The sequence below is a fragment of the Oryctolagus cuniculus genome, chromosome 13 (genome assembly GCF_964237555.1).
Source record: "Oryctolagus cuniculus chromosome 13, mOryCun1.1, whole genome shotgun sequence".
NCBI lineage: Eukaryota > Metazoa > Chordata > Mammalia > Lagomorpha > Leporidae > Oryctolagus > Oryctolagus cuniculus.
In genome coordinates, this window is record NC_091444.1 from 41,160,804 (window position 1) to 41,178,240 (window position 17,437).

A 17,437-nucleotide genomic window follows, 5' to 3' on the forward strand; every position below is an offset into this window, starting at 1 on the left:
AGAGCAGGATCAGAAGAGGATCAGCCACAACATGAACCGGTGCCCACATGGGATGCTGGCATTGCAGGTGGCAGCTTTACCCGCTATGCCACAGTGCCGGTCCTCATACACTTTACTTCTACAGCTCATTTGTATTATTTTTGCTTTGAATAGTTATACAATTTTTTAAATGAGAAAAACATACTTATCCACATTTCTATTAAGTTTTGGCATTTTCTTCCTTTGTGTAGTCTGAATTTGTGTTTGGAATCATTTTCCTTCAGCCTGAGGAAGCAATTTTTATAGTGCATGCATGCTAGCAGGCATATTCCCTCAACAGGCTACACTTGCCTATATTTTGCCTTCGCTTTTTAAAATTTTCTGTTTATTTTCAATGTGGGTGAAAGGCCAAGAGAGAAGAAGAATACAAATCTCCCATCTGCTGGTTAACTGCCCACAACTGCCCAGGCTGGACCAGGCCAAAACGGGGAGTCAGCAACTCAGTCTGTGTCTCCCACATGAGTGGTCGGGGCTTGACCACTTGAGTCATCACCTGCTGCCTCCCAGGCCATTTATGATCGGGGGGCTGGAATCGCGAGTGGCAGCAGCGCCGGAAGCCAGGCACCAATATGGAATGCAGGCATCCCGAGCGGTGGCTTAGCCACTACACCATATGTGTGCCTTGTGTCTCACCTTGCAAGATACACAGGCGTCTTCTGAACATACAATACACTCTACAGGTAATATTCCCTTGTTCTCTGACTTGAATTGTTTTTTATGAACAGTCAACAATAATTATTAATGTTATATACAATTGTCTGATTTTTAACTGTCTTGTCACTACCTTTTTAAAAAATCTGATGTACCTTTATCAAGCTTGGAGTTCCTTTTACTTCTTAGATGCTTAGGTTTATAATTTTGTATTAAATTTCAAATTTTTCAGTCCATATGTCTTCAGATTTTCTTTCTGCTACTCTCCTTCCTCTGCTTCTTGGATTCTAATTAAATACATATTATATTGCTTGACATGGTTCCACAGGTCACTGAGCTTGGTTTTTCTTTTCTTTTTTTTTTTTAAGATTTTTAAATTTATTTGAAAGGCAGAGTTGGAGAGAGAGAGACAGACAGACAGATCTTCCATCAGCTGGCTCACTCCCCAAATGGCTGGAGCTGAGCTGATCTGAAGCCAGGACCTCCCACATGGGTGCAGGCACTGTAGCACTAGGGCCATCTTCCACTGCTTTCCTAGGCATAATAGCAGGGAGCTGATCAGAAGTGGAGCAGCCAGGACTTGAACTGGCGCCCATATGGGATGTTAGCACCACAGGTAGTGGCATCACCCACCACGCCACAGTGCCAGCTCCACTTGTCTCATTTTTTAAGACCTTTTCCTCTGTGCTTCCATTTGAATCTACTGTCTGTTCTTCCTATGATCTTCCTTATTGGTGGAGTGTAGACTTGAATTTTTTTTTGCAGGATCATAAAACTAAAGAAAAGGCCATACCTCTTTTTGTGAATTTTCTTAATCTCTGCCTCACTTAAGGATGAATCCACAGAGAGCCATGCAGTCCAAGCGCGAGTGTGAGCAATGGTGTGAGAGGGTGAATCCAGAGAACAAGGCGGCCCTAGAGGCGTGGGTCAGGGAGACGGGCATCCCGCTGGTGCAGGTGAATGGGCAGAGGAAGTATGGCGGGCCACCCCCAGGCTGGGTGGGCTGCCCACCGCCGGCCGTGTCCGAGGTGTTTACAGGGCGGCTGCCCCAGGACGTGTTCGAGCACCAGCTGATCCCACTGCTCCAGCGCGTGGGCCGCCTCTACGAATTCCGCCTAATGATGACCTTCAGGGGCCTGAACCGCGAGTTCTCGCCTACGACTGCTACAGCTCACAGCGCGGCGCACAGGCCGCCATTGCCACGCTGCACAGCCACCCGCTGCGGCCCTCCTGCCCGCTGCTGGGGTGCCGCAGCATGGAGAAGTGCGAGCCGAGCATGGACGGTTTGCCGCCGTGTCTGAGCCAACACGCGCTGCTGCTCGCGCTGCAGCCGCTGGGCCCCGGCCTGCAAGAGGCGCTGCTGCTGCCCAGCCCCGGACCGGGGCTCAGGCAGATCACGCTGCTCAAGTTCAGCTCGCACCGCGCTGCTGCTATGGCCAAAAAGGCCCTGGTGGAAGGGCAGTCCCGCCTCTGCGGAGAGCAGGTGGCTGTGGAGTGGCTCAAGCCAGACCTGAGGCAGCGACTATGCCAGCAGCTGTGGGTCCCTCACTGCGGTACCTTCAGCCTGAGGGCAACCAATTGGCCCTGGCCAGGGACAAGCTAGGGTCTCGAGGAGCTCGGGCTGCCCTGCAGCTGCTGTGCCAACGAATGAAACTGGGCAGCCCAGTATTCCTCACCAAGTGTTTGGGCAGGGGCCCTGCTGGCTGGCACCGCTTCTGGTACCAGGTGGTGATCCCTGGGCATCCAGTGCCCTTCAGTGGCCTCATCTGGGTTGTGCTACCCATAGGTGGGCAAGATGGGCATGAGACAGCCAAGGATGCCGTGTCTGCACGGCTGCTAGAGGCCCTGGGTGAGTCTGGGCCAGCCTCTTGTGGTCTGCTGGGGCTGAGGCAGGTACCATAGTTAAGCAGTGACCCCCCACCCCCACCCCGTCCTCTCAACAGAGGTAGCCTACAACGGTTGGCAGAGCCTGTGTCAGTCCCCAGCCCAGCAGGCCTGGGCAGCCGGCCAGCTGATTTAAGAAAGGGGAAGGCACCTCGGCCTGATAGCCTCCCTGTTGGGACATAGCCCCAGCGTAACTAGGGCAGCTCAGGTTTGGCTTGAGTTACGCTGCTGGGCCTTGTCCTCTCCCCTCTGAGTCCCCACCTAACCCATGGTCTTCCCTTTGTGACACCCACCCTGCCCTTCCCTGCTACTCCTTCCTGCCCTCTGCACATGAATCTGTTCGATTTGACTTCTGTTTTTTTATTTGGGGGGACCGGCTGAGCCAAAGGGTCAAATTCTGCCCTTCGTCTCTAGCACTTGGCACTATGGTTTTGGTTAATGTATCATTTCGACGTTTTCTATGATGGTTGTATTTATATTAAACCCAAATTAAAAAAAAAAAAAAAAGAATGAGTCCAAAGCCTTGAAGGGAGAGACGCTGTACCTTTTCCTCCTGCCTAGAGTCCTGGCTGGACTTCCGGGCTGCCTCTGTAGCACTGTGTTCTGATTTTTGTCTCCTCGAGCCTTGAGAGGATGCAGAAAACGGCTAGCTGCTTGGTTTGCAGAAGTTGCCCTTCCCTGGAGCCTAGGACGCTTCGCCTGCACCCAATTATTCACACGTCTCGGTAGAGGGAGGAGGCTGAGCAGGATCAGCTCCTTCTCCAGAGGTCTGCTCTTCAGGCTAGGCCCAGCTGCCGCCTCAGCTCCCTGACACCCCCAAACAGATTTACATCTTTGTGTCTAATGCACTCCGCTGTTTTTGCCAGGAGAGTGTTGGCCTATGACAAGCTACTTCTTGGTCACGTGTGGAAATCTAGGTATGTGAGTAGAGGGTACTGCATCAACGATAGGGTACCAACTCCCAGCCTTCAAATGTCAGTATTGTGACACACTTGCTTCATATTCTTTCTTACTCTTGACTAAGTAATGTCTCTAGGTCTTTTCTAAAGGATGTTTAAGGTTTTCAGAAAAATTGTGTAGTCAGTAGAGAATACTCATTTACTGCATACCCAGTCTCTTATCAGTGGCATCTTACACCACAGGGTATACACGTCACCGCTAAGAAACCAAAATCGGTGCATTACTGATAACTGAACTCCACTGTTCACTTGGATTTCACTCGTTTTCCCCGATGCACTTTTGGTTTCATCTGAGTCTACATTACTTAGTGGTGAACCTCCTTAACCTTCTCAAGTCTGCGACAGTTTCTCAGACTTCCCTTGTTCTTGATGACCATTTGGAGTAGTTCAGGTCAGGTACTCTGTAAGACGCATCTCATTTGGATTTCCTGATGTTTTCATCCTGGCTAGACTGGGGTCCTGGGCTTCTGGGAAGAAGAGCCCAGTGTGAAGTGCCATTCTCAACATTTTATATCTGGGTCAATATGGCCTATCACAGATGATAACCTTGATCACTGGGCCAAGGTAGGGCCAAATGTCTCCACTGCAGAGTTGCCTTTTCCCTGTGTCTTTCCCACACCCTTTGGAAGCAAGTCATTCCACAGAGAGGAGGTTAAGATCCATCTCCTTAAGCCAGGAATAGTCATAAATTATTTGGAGTTCTGCTTCAGGTGTTTTCACAAACAAAGCAAAACAAATTCATTTGAAGGTCCTAATGTGTCCGTTCTAATTTCATTCCTTTATTTCCAGTTAGGTAATTTTTATGAGGCATCTTCAAAAAGTTCATGGAGAATACCTATCATGAAAAAACTATGAATGGATTTCAAATTTTGGTAGCAAATAAGCTTACTTTTCATTTCATATTTCTATGAATTATTTGATGTATGCTTGTTCAATACAAGGTGTGTACTTTTCAGGTTAAATATGGAAAGAAATGGGAGATGAAACTTATCCAAAATTATATTTACTAGCTCTGATAGGCTAGAAGTCACCTTGTAAAATTATGTATTGACTTGTAGCCTTTTTTTTTTTTTTTTTTTTTGAGAGGGAGAGAGAAATGGATAGAGAGAGAGAGTTTTCATCCTCTCATTTACTCCTTACATGCCCACAAGGTTCCGGGCTGGGCCTGGGGCTAAAGATGAGAGCCAAGAATGCAATCCAGGTCCCCCACAAAGGTGGCAATTACTTGAGCCATTATTGCTGCCTCCCAGAATCTGCAATAGTAGGAAGCAGGAAGCAGGAGCCAGGAGCCAGCGCCAGGTATTGAACCCATGGACTCTGACGTGGGATATGGGCATCTTAACCACTAGGCTAAATAAGCATCCACCCTGTCACTTAGTTTTACCTTCTTCAAAGTCAGTCGAACATTTGCTAAGTGCTCGATTCCCAACCCCTCTTCCAGTGCCCCTCTGGCAGTTCTAATAGTTCAGCTCCAGTTTCAATGGCAGCAACCTTCCTGTTATGACTTATCTGAAAATCAGTTCTAGGAACTTAAACTACAGCAAAGTATGCTGATGTGTACGTACAAAGCACTTCACTGCAGCACTGTTTTAGGGGCCAAAAAAAAAAAAAAATCCCTGCAGCAAGCAATAACCAAAACCAAAAACCAAACCAAAACAACAACAACAACAAAAAAAACACACTCTGGGAATATAATATCCACTAATGTAAAATTAGTTAAATAAATTATGGGAGATAGCTACAGTTAGATATGATGCCACTGTTAAAAAGAATGATTTAAAAAAATCAAAGGATGATTAGTGTCTATATGTACAGATATAGAGCAACACCTGTTATATAATTATGTAGGGAAAAACAAAACCAGTTGTAGAATGGTGTTATGGTCTACTGTCATTTGTGTAAAAATTTAAAAGGATTTATACTCACATAAATTCATGAATTGGAAGAATACACCAAGACAGAATGATGTAGAAGATACAGAGACATAGGAGACGACATAAAACTGACGACTGTGGTTTCCTTTGTGGTTAGGATCTAGGATGGGCGAGGTATGATGTTTCACCTTCAGTTTCACCCATTTTCTTCCTTGTCATGTGCATGTCTCATGTGGAAATGGAAACAGAAGTTATCTGTACTCCACACTGAGGAAGTAATGAAGACAGAATTTCTCCAGGCCCCACCACAAGGCAGAGATGTTTGAAACTGAATCACTATTACTGTGTTGGTAGTGAAGGTTGAGCTGACTGAGCTTACCCACTAGTGTCACACAGACACTCAGGTACAACTGTCAGCATCACCTTTTCGTGTTTTTAAAAAGTTTTTATTCACCTATTGGATGTTTAAAAGAGATTTATTTATTTATCTGAAAGGCAGAGTGAGAGCGGGGAGGAAACAGACAGATCTTCCACTTGATGGTTCACTCTGCAGCTGGCCACCAGTGGCTGGGCAGGACTCAGACGAGGTCTCCCCACATGGATGGCAGGGACCTGACTGTTTGAGCCATCACCTGCTGCCTCCCATGATCGCATTAGGAAGAAGCTGAGTTAGGGAGAAGAGCCAGCACCAGGTCACAGGTACCCTAAATTGTGATGCAGGCACCCTAACCAGCAGCTTAACTGCTAGGCCAAACACCCAACCCCCAGCATTACCTGTTACAGCGGCCTCCACAATCTACTCACCCCTAAGGAAGCTTGTTCTTTAATTCCAGGCTTTTTCCCCATCTTTCACATTCAGGGATGATTATCGTATGTACTTTCTAAGAAATTTTAGATTTTCTTTTTCTATTTAAGTAGAATTGATATTATGGAGAATTATAAGTAGCATTATTATGTCCTTTGAACACTTATAAAATATTTCCTATGAAATAATCTAGGTTTGTATTATGTTTAAATTTTCTATTTTTACTGGAATTAATTTTGGTGAATTATATCTTTTAAAGATATAAGGATGCTTCAAAAAGTTTGTGGAAAATAGAATTAAGGTGATGTGAGCAAAGAGATACTGCTCTCCCCTGTTTATAGCAGCTGTGCTCACAATAGCCAAAATATGGAGTTAACCATGGTGTTCATCATCAGATGAATAGAGTAAGTATGCATATATACATACACACACACACTGGACTAGTATTCAGCTATAAAAAAATAATAAAATTCTACCATTTGCAGCAGAATAGTTGGAACTGAAGGACATTATGTTAACTGAAATAAGCCAGATACAGAAAGACAAATATTGCATGTTCTCCCTTATATGCGGAAGATAAAATTGAAGGAAAGAGAAAGAGAGAAACACGAGGCTGGGGGGGGGGGGTTGAGAAGGGAGGGAGAGAAAGCAGGCCAAGTGGGGTAGGTATTTCATTAAGATACCACTTGGGATGCCCACATCCCATATCAGAGTGCCTTGGTTCAAGTCCTGGCTCTGCTCCTGATTCCAGCTTCCTGCCAATGCAAACCTTGAGAGGCAGCAGTCATGGCTCAAGTTATTAGACCCCTGACCCCACACAAGAGACCATGACTGACTTCTAGGAATCTTGCTTCTCAGATTGACCCAGCCCTGGCTGTTGAAAGCATCTGAAGACAGAACCAGCAGATGGAAGATATTTATTTATTTTTTTTCTCTCTCTCTGCCTTTCAAATAAAATGAAAATACATGTAATTTATTTTTTTAATATTTATTTACTTGAAAATCAGAGTTACACACAGAGAGAAAGAGAGGCAGAGAGAGGAAGGTCTTCCATCCGCTGGTTCACTCCCCAGATGGCTGCAATGGCTGGAGCTGCGCAGATCCGAAGCTAGGAGCCAGGAGCTTCTTCCCACTCTCCCACATGGGTGCAGAGGCCCAAGGACTTGGGCCATCTTCTACTGCCCCCCCCCCCAGGCCATAGCAGAGAGCTGGATGGGAAGTGGAGCAGCTGGGACCCAAGCTGGCGTCCATATGGGATACTGGCAGTGCAGGAGTGGGCTTGACCCACTACGTTACAGCGCTGGCCCCCATACAATTTATTTTTAAAAGATTTAAAAAAGAAGAGACTGCTGCATTATTGGGTGAATGAAATTTGTAACTGTTCTATGTTCATTGGGAATCATGGTCTTTAGCACTACAAAGTGCCCTTGATGTTGCTGGATGTTTTTGTCTCCAATTCTACCCATCAGAAATTACAATACAACCCCTGATATGTTTTTCTGCCTATTCTATTTCCTGGTGTATCTTTTCGATCTTTTTCACTTTGTTTTGGGTGTGTCTCTATAGACAGAAAAGAATTTGATTTTGCTTTGTGCAGCAATCTAAAACTCTTTATTTGAATAGGTGAATTAAGTCCACTTACATGTATTAAGATGAATTTGAGTGGTCTCGCTTTCATTATATTTTTATGTTTTTTCTAGTGTTTTGGTTTTTTGTTAGCTTTCTTGAGGGTCTCCTTTTATTCCTATGCTAGGACCTTTTCTGCCTTCTATGGATATGCTTTTGTAACTTTTCCTTTCTTTATTTTGCTTTCCTTTTTCTAGCTTTTCAACTTCTATCCTCTGCATCCTTTTAAATACTTTGTATCTATTATATCCTCAGAAATTTTACTTTCATCATTTATGAAACATTTCTTTTAGTCAATTTCCTCACAGTATTCTGTGCAACTATTTCTTTCTTTTTTTCCAACTTTTATTTAATGAGTATAAATGTCCAAAGTACAACTTTTGTATTATAGTGGCTTTTCCCCCCTGTAACCTCCCTCCCACCTGCAACCATCCCATCTCCCACTCCCTCTCCCATCCCATTCTTCATCAATATTCATTTACAATTATCTTTATATACAGAAGATCAACTTAGCATATACTAAGCAAAGATTTCAACAGACTGCACCTTCACAGACACACAAAGTATAGAGTACTGTTTGAGTAAGTAGTTTTACCGTTAATTTGCATAGTACAACATATTAAGGACCGAGATCCCACATGGGGAGTAGGTGCACAGTGATTCCTGTTGTTGATTTAACAATTTATTAATTATTTATGACATCAGTAATCATCCGAGGCTCTTGTCATGAGCTGCCAAGGCTATGGAAGCCTCTTGAGTTCACAAACTCTAATATTCTTTAGACAAGGCCACAGTCAAAGTGGAAGTTCTCTCCTCCCTTCAGAGAAAGGTACCTCCTTCTTTGATGGCAACTATTTCTATTCAGAATTTTAAATTTCTAAGTTTATAGTGCCTTTTATTTCTGCAGTGTCATGTTTATGTTGGAGTACTGTGCTATTTCCTTCTTTTGTGCCTGTATTTTAAAAGTTTGTTTATTTTTATTTATTGGAAAGGGAGAGAGAGAGAGATTGACTGGTTCACTCACACAAACGTCCCCCACCAGCCAGGGCTGGTCCAGGCTGAAACCAGCAGCCAGAAACTCCACCCAGGTCTCCCATGTGGGTGGCAGAGACCAGGTACTTGAGCCATCATCTTCTGCCTCCCAGGGTGCCCATAAGCAGGAAGGCTAGACTGGATCCCAGGCACTCAGAATAGGACGCAGATGTCCCATGCACTGGTGATCCTACTGACTACAACACATGCCCCTCCTGCTTTGCTTTTGTTTTTTTAATGAGTATTTTCTTTAACTAAAAATTTTCATTTCTATGTTCAGCAATCTGTGTGTTAGGTTTATGATGAAAGGTGTTGGATTTTTCTGACCAGCAATAATAGCTCAGTCTACTGGGGCTGAGCTGCTTACTTAGTGCCCTCTTCTGTTGATATAATGAAGTGTAGTTTTTAAAAATAGGTAAGTGGTACCTGTGTGTGTGTGTGTGTGTGTGTGTGTGAATTCTGATTCTTTGCTATTTTCCTGTTTCTGTAGAATTCTTATCTTCAGCTCCATCCTTCTTTATTTTGCCACCAGGTATCCAAGAGACATTTTTCTTCTCCAAGGTGACTGGCTCACTCACCTGGAAATTCTGCCTCTCCCACACACCCTTCTGCTCCCTCAAGGTGGCCACCACTCCAATACCAGATCTCCAACAAAATCATTCATTCTTTGCAAGAGAGCCCTGGAATTCTTATAAAAATTATTTAGACATTATTGGAATTTTTTATATGAGGCTCTAAGTCAACGGATGAAGGTTCAATACAATAAAGGCTACTAGTCTGAACCATTTTTAAAACAAGTGGTATTTAAACGTGTATAAATAACACCACCACCTTGACCATGTCCACTGTCCTCCTTAGTGAATAAAAGTGTATCAGCAGAGTTGGTGACTCCATGTGGCCATCTCCCCCAATCATTCTCCCTCCACTTTTGATCTCTCCAGATATCAACCAAGCTACAGCATTATTTCACACATCCAACTTTATTATGTATAGATGTTTATAATGCTATATATATATATATAGATGCTTCCTAACATAAACATTCTTTTGAAACCTGTTTCCTCTATTTTTTGTTGCATGGATATGTCTATCTCTATTCCTCAATTTTTAACTCTCATATACTATTTTTTTTTCTGTCTCGGCACCCCGCTGAGCTGCCTGTATTCATCTGTGCTGGGCCCTGGCCTCACACAAACTCCATGAAGTCATCCGCGGAGGAGAGGAGGTGCTTGCACTGGCCTGTCTTGTAGGGGGGCACCGGCTCAGCTGGGGCCTGGGCTGGGGCCTTGGTGTGGGCGGGCAGGCGTGTGCGTGTGCAGCACCAGCAGGCTGGAGTAGGAGTACTGGGCCACCTCACGGATCTGCTGGCGAAGCCGCTTGATGTGCCACAGCCGAGCGATCCACTTGGAGGGGTAGATATCGGTGGGGTTGGAGTGGCTGTGGTGCACATTCGCATGCAGGGCCATCTGGTGGGCCACGAACAGGAGGTTGCGGTCAGATATGATCTTGGCCATGCTGGTGTCCACCAGGCCTTCCATGTCTTTCCTGCACTGCAAGGACACAAGGTTGCACTCGTAGTCCAGTGGCATGATGATCACATGCACAAATTTGAACTGGCCTCTGATGGTGCCCAGTTTGAAGTCCTTTCTTTTTTGGCGTTGGTGGCCGTGGCTCTGCTCTTGAAGGTATCCTTCTCCACCCTATCTGCCCGCTGGCCCCTGTGCGATGGGGCAAAATTGGAGATGGTGTATCCTTGGGGCCCGAGGCCGCCAGGTGAGCCGGAGGCCAGGGCACCCTCGGGCTGCGCTGGGCCCAGGCCCTGGGTCTCCTTGTCAGCGGCTGCCCAGGCAGCACCGTCTCCATCCAGAAGCCCCAACTGTGACAGGGTTGAGTTCTGACCCTGGCGTGCACTTGAGACAGACAAAGGAGGCACCAGCCAAGCTGAAGTCCCAGGCTGGGCAGCAGGTGTCCCGTGGGTCCCAGGACCACGTCCGTTCCATGTCAGGAGGCCACGGCCTTCGGGTTGGTGCCCTGGACCCACCGACCTCCCACTTCCCAGGCAGCCCGTCTTCTCCGGGAACACAGGCTGCACCGGCTGCAAAGCCTGACAGGGCCTCAGCAGGCACCCAGGGTCCAGCCCAAGAGAGGATGAACCTGGCGGCCTACATGCCCCTGCTGACCCAGGGCTGGGCTGACATCTTGGTCCACAGGCCCACAGGGAACACGAGCTGGCTGATGAGCCTGGAGAACCCGCTGAGCCCCTTCTCATCCGGCATCAACAACATGCCCCTGCAGGAGCTGTCCAGTGCCCTCATGGATGGCTGCAGAGCGCTTCAAGGAGCATCGCCACACCGCCCTGTACAAGTCGCTATCCGTGCCGGCCGCCAGCACAGCCAAGCCCCCTCTTCTCCCTCACTCTAACACAGGTGGGCGAGGACTCCTGCTCCAGGGTCTCCCACACGGTCTGCCTGGGAGGACGCCATGCTGTGGTCCTGACATTTGGAAACTGGCTCTCATCCTCTCCCATAGCGGCAGCTGCCCACTGGGGGGCGCCAGGGGTGGCCTTCGGTGCTGGCCACCAAATGCCGTGGGTCCCGCTTGGGTTTCGATTGGGATGCCCGAGCCTGCCTATCGGCCGCCCAGCCCTGGAGCCAGCGTGGAGCCTCCTGGGAGGCCCAGGATGCTTGTGAGGAGTGGGGAGGTCCTGCCTCCCCCGAGGTCCGAGCCAGGAGCCCACCCGCCGCCCCGGACGCCGCTGGCCCCCTCTCTCCTCTCCAGGATCGGGTGGCGCCCTCTGCTGGGCTGCGCGGGTTCCTGCTGAGCCGGCTGAGTGCGGACTTCGCCTTGCAGTGGCCTCTCTCCTCCCTGTGCCCGTCCAGTTGCCAAGGGAAGCTGCACAGGAGCATTTCCTGGGCAGGTATTCGTGCGTCTCAGGAATGCGGTGCTTGCTGCGAGCCCCCTCTGCCCTGGGGCCGGCCCTGACCCACACAGGGACCTGGCCCCTGCTTTGCCAGCCCCAGCCCCCTTGACACGTGGCCCTCCGTGGCTGAGCTCTGAGCTCCATTCGCGAGCCTTCTTAAGGCCTTAGGGACTTGGGGTGGCCCCCAGTCTTTGGTGACACCAGCCACGCTGCAGATGCTGATGGGTGGCAGCTGCCTTTGCCTCGCTCCCCACCCGTATTCTGTGAACCCCACTCTGGGCTGCATCCACCCTGTCCGCAGGGGCAGGGCGCGGGCTGCCCCCCTCGGTTGCCACTTCTCCCCCCGCGCCCCTGATGCTGGCATGAACACACTGCTTTCGGACATTGTGCCCCCTCTTGCGTGCCAGGCTGTGGCCTGACTTGGATTTGGAGGCGAGCTCCGCTATCAGGAATGGGTCCCGAGCCTGTGTGCACCTACAGGGGACCCCTTCGGCATTTGCATGGTGCCCGAGGGCCAGTGCCCTGCTCTGCCTGGGCTGAGGCCTCAGGTGGGGTTCCTTTCTCGTGGAGGCAAGGCAGCAGCTTCTGCTGGGCCCTGGGTGGGCGGGGCCGGCAGCCCTGGCCCCAGAGCCCATGCAGCAGTGACCTGTGCTGGGATCGCCCTGGCCCACGGTGGCCTCTGGGAGGGAGAGGATGGCGCGCTCGAGACCACGTGTGCTCCAGGCTCGGCCTGGCTCCCAGCAGCCCTGTGTGCTCCCCCCAGGCAGTGGTGCTGGAGGAGGGCAGTGCAGGCGAGGCCCCCGTGCCGGTAGAGCCCCCAGAGCTGGAGGATCAGGGGCACTGCAGGCGTGCCAATGCCTACAGCAGGGTGAGTGAGGAGGGGGCAGGGCCTCTACCCCACGTCTCCCAGCAGGGCCCCAGCTTGCTCTGTGCACTCGGTATCTGTCCCCTCCGCTCTGAGAAGTGGCATTCCACACGGGCAGCATGGGGTTCTCGGCGCCCTTCTGGGGATCACCAGGTGTCCATGGATCGGTGTGGGGCTCTGACCTGGAGTTGGGTGCCCAGCGAGGGAGGGGGCTGTGGCAGGGGTGGGGGCACTGCTGGCCTGACCAGGGATCTCCCTGGGGTGGTCCCTTCCAGTCATCCTCAGCATCTAGCCAGGAGAACTTCCACGCAGAGGATCTGGCTGCTGGGGGCATCCCCATCAAGCAGGCCATGTCCTCTGCGGGTGGCCAGCCCTTGGTGGACCTGTCCTTCCAGCCCTCACAACCCCTGAGCAAGTCTAGTTCCTGCCCTGAGCTGCAGACCCTGCAGGAAATCCTCCGGGACCCCGGGGACAAGGCGGATGTGGGCCGGCTGTTATATTCTATTGTGTGATTATAATAATTTACATATCTACTCTCCCCTTTATGGGCATTAAAGTAATTTCCACTTTTTGCTACCATACACAGTACTTCTGTGAGAAGTCTTACATATTTTTCTTGCATGCACATGCAGCAGAGTGTACCTCTAGAAGTATCTAAGTGGCAGGATATGAACATCCGCAAGTATGTGAAATACTGCCAGAGTGCTCCCCAAAGAAATGACAACAATTTCTACTATCAAAGCAGTGTCTGACAATTCTGATGGCTCTATACCTTTGACAATACCATCCTAATATTCCACCACTCTGTGAATGAAATTATTCTTATCTTAAAGTAAATAATCCTTATAAGTGAAATTTGGTATCTCTAAGATACGTATTAGCTATGTTTTCTTTCTGCTGAATTAGTATCATGTTCACTTTTTTATTTGATTGCTTATTTTTTTTACTGACATGTAGAAATTCCTTATATATTCTAGATTCTACCTTTATTGTGTTTTGTGGGTTGAATTTTAAATTTTGATATACCCGACTTTATCACTCAAAATTTGGGCTTTTCATAGCTTGCTATGAAAGGTAAACCATTACCTTAAGTTACAAAGTTATTGGCCTGTCGTCTTCTCTCAATCCTAAAATATTTTTTCATATTTAAGCTAGAGTTGACTTTTATATATGGGGTGAGCCAGGCACTCAATGTTATTTACTCCTCATGAAGTGTCAAGTGGGCAGCACGCATTGAGAGGTCTACACATTCCCCACTGATCGTAAATGCCAGCTATTATAATGGGAGCTTCCATGCTCATCGGGTCTGTTTCTGGGCTCTCTATTCTCTTCCATTGGTCTACATGTCAATACCACATCATAACAGAATGGCAGTCTCAGGGTAACTGTAACCCCTCTGGAAGTCCATGACGCAGCACATGTGTGGATACATTTCTGGAGTCTCCATTCTACTAATCTGCAATGTCTACTTTTCCCTCCAATAGTGCACTGCCTTGATAATACCTTCCTTCCATCTTCTTTTTTTCTTTTTGACTGAGTTTTTAAAAAATATTTATTTATTTACTCATTTACTTACTTATTTGAAAGGCAGAGTTACAGAGAGGGAGGGCAAGGGAGGAAAGGAGTGAGGGGGAGAGAGAGAGACAAAGATCCTCCCTCCACTGGTTCACTCCCCAAATGGCCACAAAGGCCAGGACTGGCCCAGGCCAAAGCCAGGAGCCAAGAACTGCATCCCTGTGTCCTGTTCCATGTGTGGCAGGGGCTCATGTACTTGGGCCATCCTCTGCTGTCTTCCCTAGTGCATTAGAAGAAACTGGATCAGAAGTGGAGCAGCTGGGACTCGAATCAGGACTCATGCAGGATATGAGTACTGCAGATGGCAACTCAACCCTCTGCACCACAATGCAGGCCCCGGGACTCATTTTTTTTTTTTTTAACTCTCATTTTACTTCTGCTTTTGGGTTCTTAGCTATAGATCACTGTTCTATTTCTAGGTGTTTAGGAACTTTAGCTTATCACAGTCTACATCCAAATTACATTATACCATGTCATTAAAAAATTTTATTCATTTCTATATGAAAGACAGAGAGAGAGAGAGAGAGAGAGAGAGAGAGAGAGACAGACATACAGAGAGCAGCTAGCCTCCATCCACTGGTCTACTCCTCAAACGCCTGCAATAGCTGAGCCTGGACCAGGCTGGAGGCAGCAGCTGGGACTCAATCCGGATATCCGATGCGGGGGTCAGGGACCCAGCTACCTGAGCCACCACCTGCTGTCTCCCAGGGTGCGCATCACCAGGAAGCTGGAGATGAACACAGAGCCGAGGTAAGAACTCAGACACTGCAAAATGGGCACCGGGGCTCCCACCGCAATCTCCCTTCATTTTTATGAGAAAATCTTGCAAGAGTTCTACTCCAATCCTTCCTCTGGCACTTACGCAAAGGTAACAAACCGCCCTACCTGCTATTTTTGCATAGAATAGTCATTTTTCTTTTAGTGATTTTAAAATGAGAAAAAGTCTTTTATATTTCCTTACATGATTAACTTTGAGTAGATTCAAATTTCTACCTGATATTATTTTATTCTGCCTGAAGAAGTTCTTTTAATATTTAATTCAGTGTAAGTCTGCTGGCACTGAATTTTCTTGGGCTCTGTGTATATAAAAGTACTTAACTAGTTCTCATTTTTGGAAGACTGTCACAAGATACAGAAATCTGGATTGAGTGGAGGGGTGGGCGTTTGGCCCAGCAATCACAACACTGGTTGGGATGCTTGCATCCCATGTCCAGGTGCCCGGGTTCAAGGCTCAGCTCTGCTTTCAATTCCAGCTTCCTGCTGATGTGCACCTGGGATACAGCAAGGGATGGCTCAAGTAATTGGGTTCCTGTCCTCCGTGTGGGAGACCTGGATTGAATTCTCAGCTCCCAGCTTTGGCCTGGCCCAGGCTCAGCCATTGTGGGCATGTGGGGAACGTATCAGTAGATGGGAATAGAAGTGCCCCCTCGCACTCAAACAAATAAAACTTTATACTAAAGGGACTGGCACTGTAGTATAGCAAGATCAGCTGCCACTTGTGATGCTGGCAACCCATACTGGAATGCCGGTGCAAGGCCCAGCTCCTACGCTTCCAATCCAACTTACTGCCAATGCACCTGGGGGAGCAGCAGAAGTTGGTCCAAGTGCTTGGACTCCTTCTACCCATGTGGGAGACCCAGATGGAGGCCCTGGCCCAGCCCTGGCCACTGTGCCCATCTGGGGAGTGAACCAGCAGATGGAAGATTTCTCTCTCTTCTCTCACTCTCCCCTCATCTCTTTGCCTTTCGTATAAATAATAATTTTTTTCAAGAATGTATTGGAACTTTTCTCTGCAAGCTATTATTTGATCAGATTGCTCTTGATTCTGAAGAGGCTTGTGTTATTTATGTATTCATCAGATGACCAATAATGTCTTCTGTTAGGCACCCTAGAAGGTTACCAACCCAGGACCACTTTGAGGTATTATGTTAAACTTCATTTTCCTCAGACCACAAGGTAAAATAAATAAACTTTAAATCTGCATGAATTCAACCCCTTGTTTGAAAATTAGAAGGGCAATTTTCTCCCCTCTCTCCCATCCAGAGCAAAAGCAAAACCAGAAAGATCTTCTTTCTCCCGTCGCCATTAGAAGGATCTTTGTTTTTCCCTGGTCTTCTTTTTCACAGAGGGTTTAGAGCTTTGAGTCTCCTGACTACGTGGAGGATTCAGTTCTCTCAAATTTAATGAATCCCAGTGCCTGGTGTCTTCCTGATGTAGATGCTGGCTGTCAAGGTTACCACTTCATGAGCACACGTTCACCACCAGAGCGTCCATTTCCTTCTCCTTCCTACTGTTCCTTTTACTTTGTGAGTCCTGTGAGCTACACCATGCTAATTATGTGTGTTTCACCCATCTTTTCCAGGGGCTTGGGGAGGGGCAAAAAGGGACTTTTCCAATGTGTAGTCCACAGTATTTTATGTTATTCCTCCTCTTATCCACAGATGTTATAACTTGACCTCCCTGGGTTTGACCACTCTTATTCACTTCTTTGACATTTTCACATCATGCCAGTATAAAGGCCTTTACCTCACAGCATCTCGCTCATTGTCTGTGTCTATCGTGTTGTCTCACCTCCAGTGCACTCTGTAAGGCTTGCTGGAAGAGAGAGCAGATTTGAAGAACCTTTTGCAAGCGACATGTACCAGATAGTGGATGAAATCGTTTGTGTTCTGCTGCCAATCATCCAGGATAAGCCATTTGCATTTTTTGGCCACAGGTATTCAAAAGACGGTTTGAAAAGACATCATGGGGAATTTCTTTTCTTCTTTTAAGATTTATTTGAAAGTCAGAATTACAGAGTTAGAGAGAGAGAGTTAGAGAGAGTTGGGAGGGGGGAGAGAAGAGAAGAGAGACAGAGAAATCTTCTATCTGCTGGTTCACTCCCCAGGCAGCCACAATGGTCAGGACTGGGCCAGACCAAAGTCTGGGTCTCCCATGTGAGTACAGGGGCCCAGGGACTTGGGCCATCTTTTGCTGCTTTCTCAGGCCACAGCAGAGAGCTTGATCAGAAGAGAAGCAGCTGGGCCACAAACTGGCACCCATATGGGATGCTGGCCCTTAGACGGTAGCTTTATCTGCTACAGCACAACACTGGCCCTGGGGAATTTCTTCAATCATAAGTCTGCAGAAGTTTGTGGAAAATGCATACTATGCAAAAACTATGTCTGGATTTTAATATTTTTGCACCAGAATAAATTTATCTTTTAA

General features: G+C 47.6%; 1 pseudogene; it reads left to right on the top strand.

The window, feature by feature from the left end:
* Positions 1–1,233: 1,233 nt before the first annotated feature.
* LOC127483440 (dead end protein homolog 1 pseudogene) lies at positions 1,234–2,603 on the top strand (annotated as a pseudogene).
* The last annotated feature ends 14,834 nt before the right edge of the window (positions 2,604–17,437 follow it).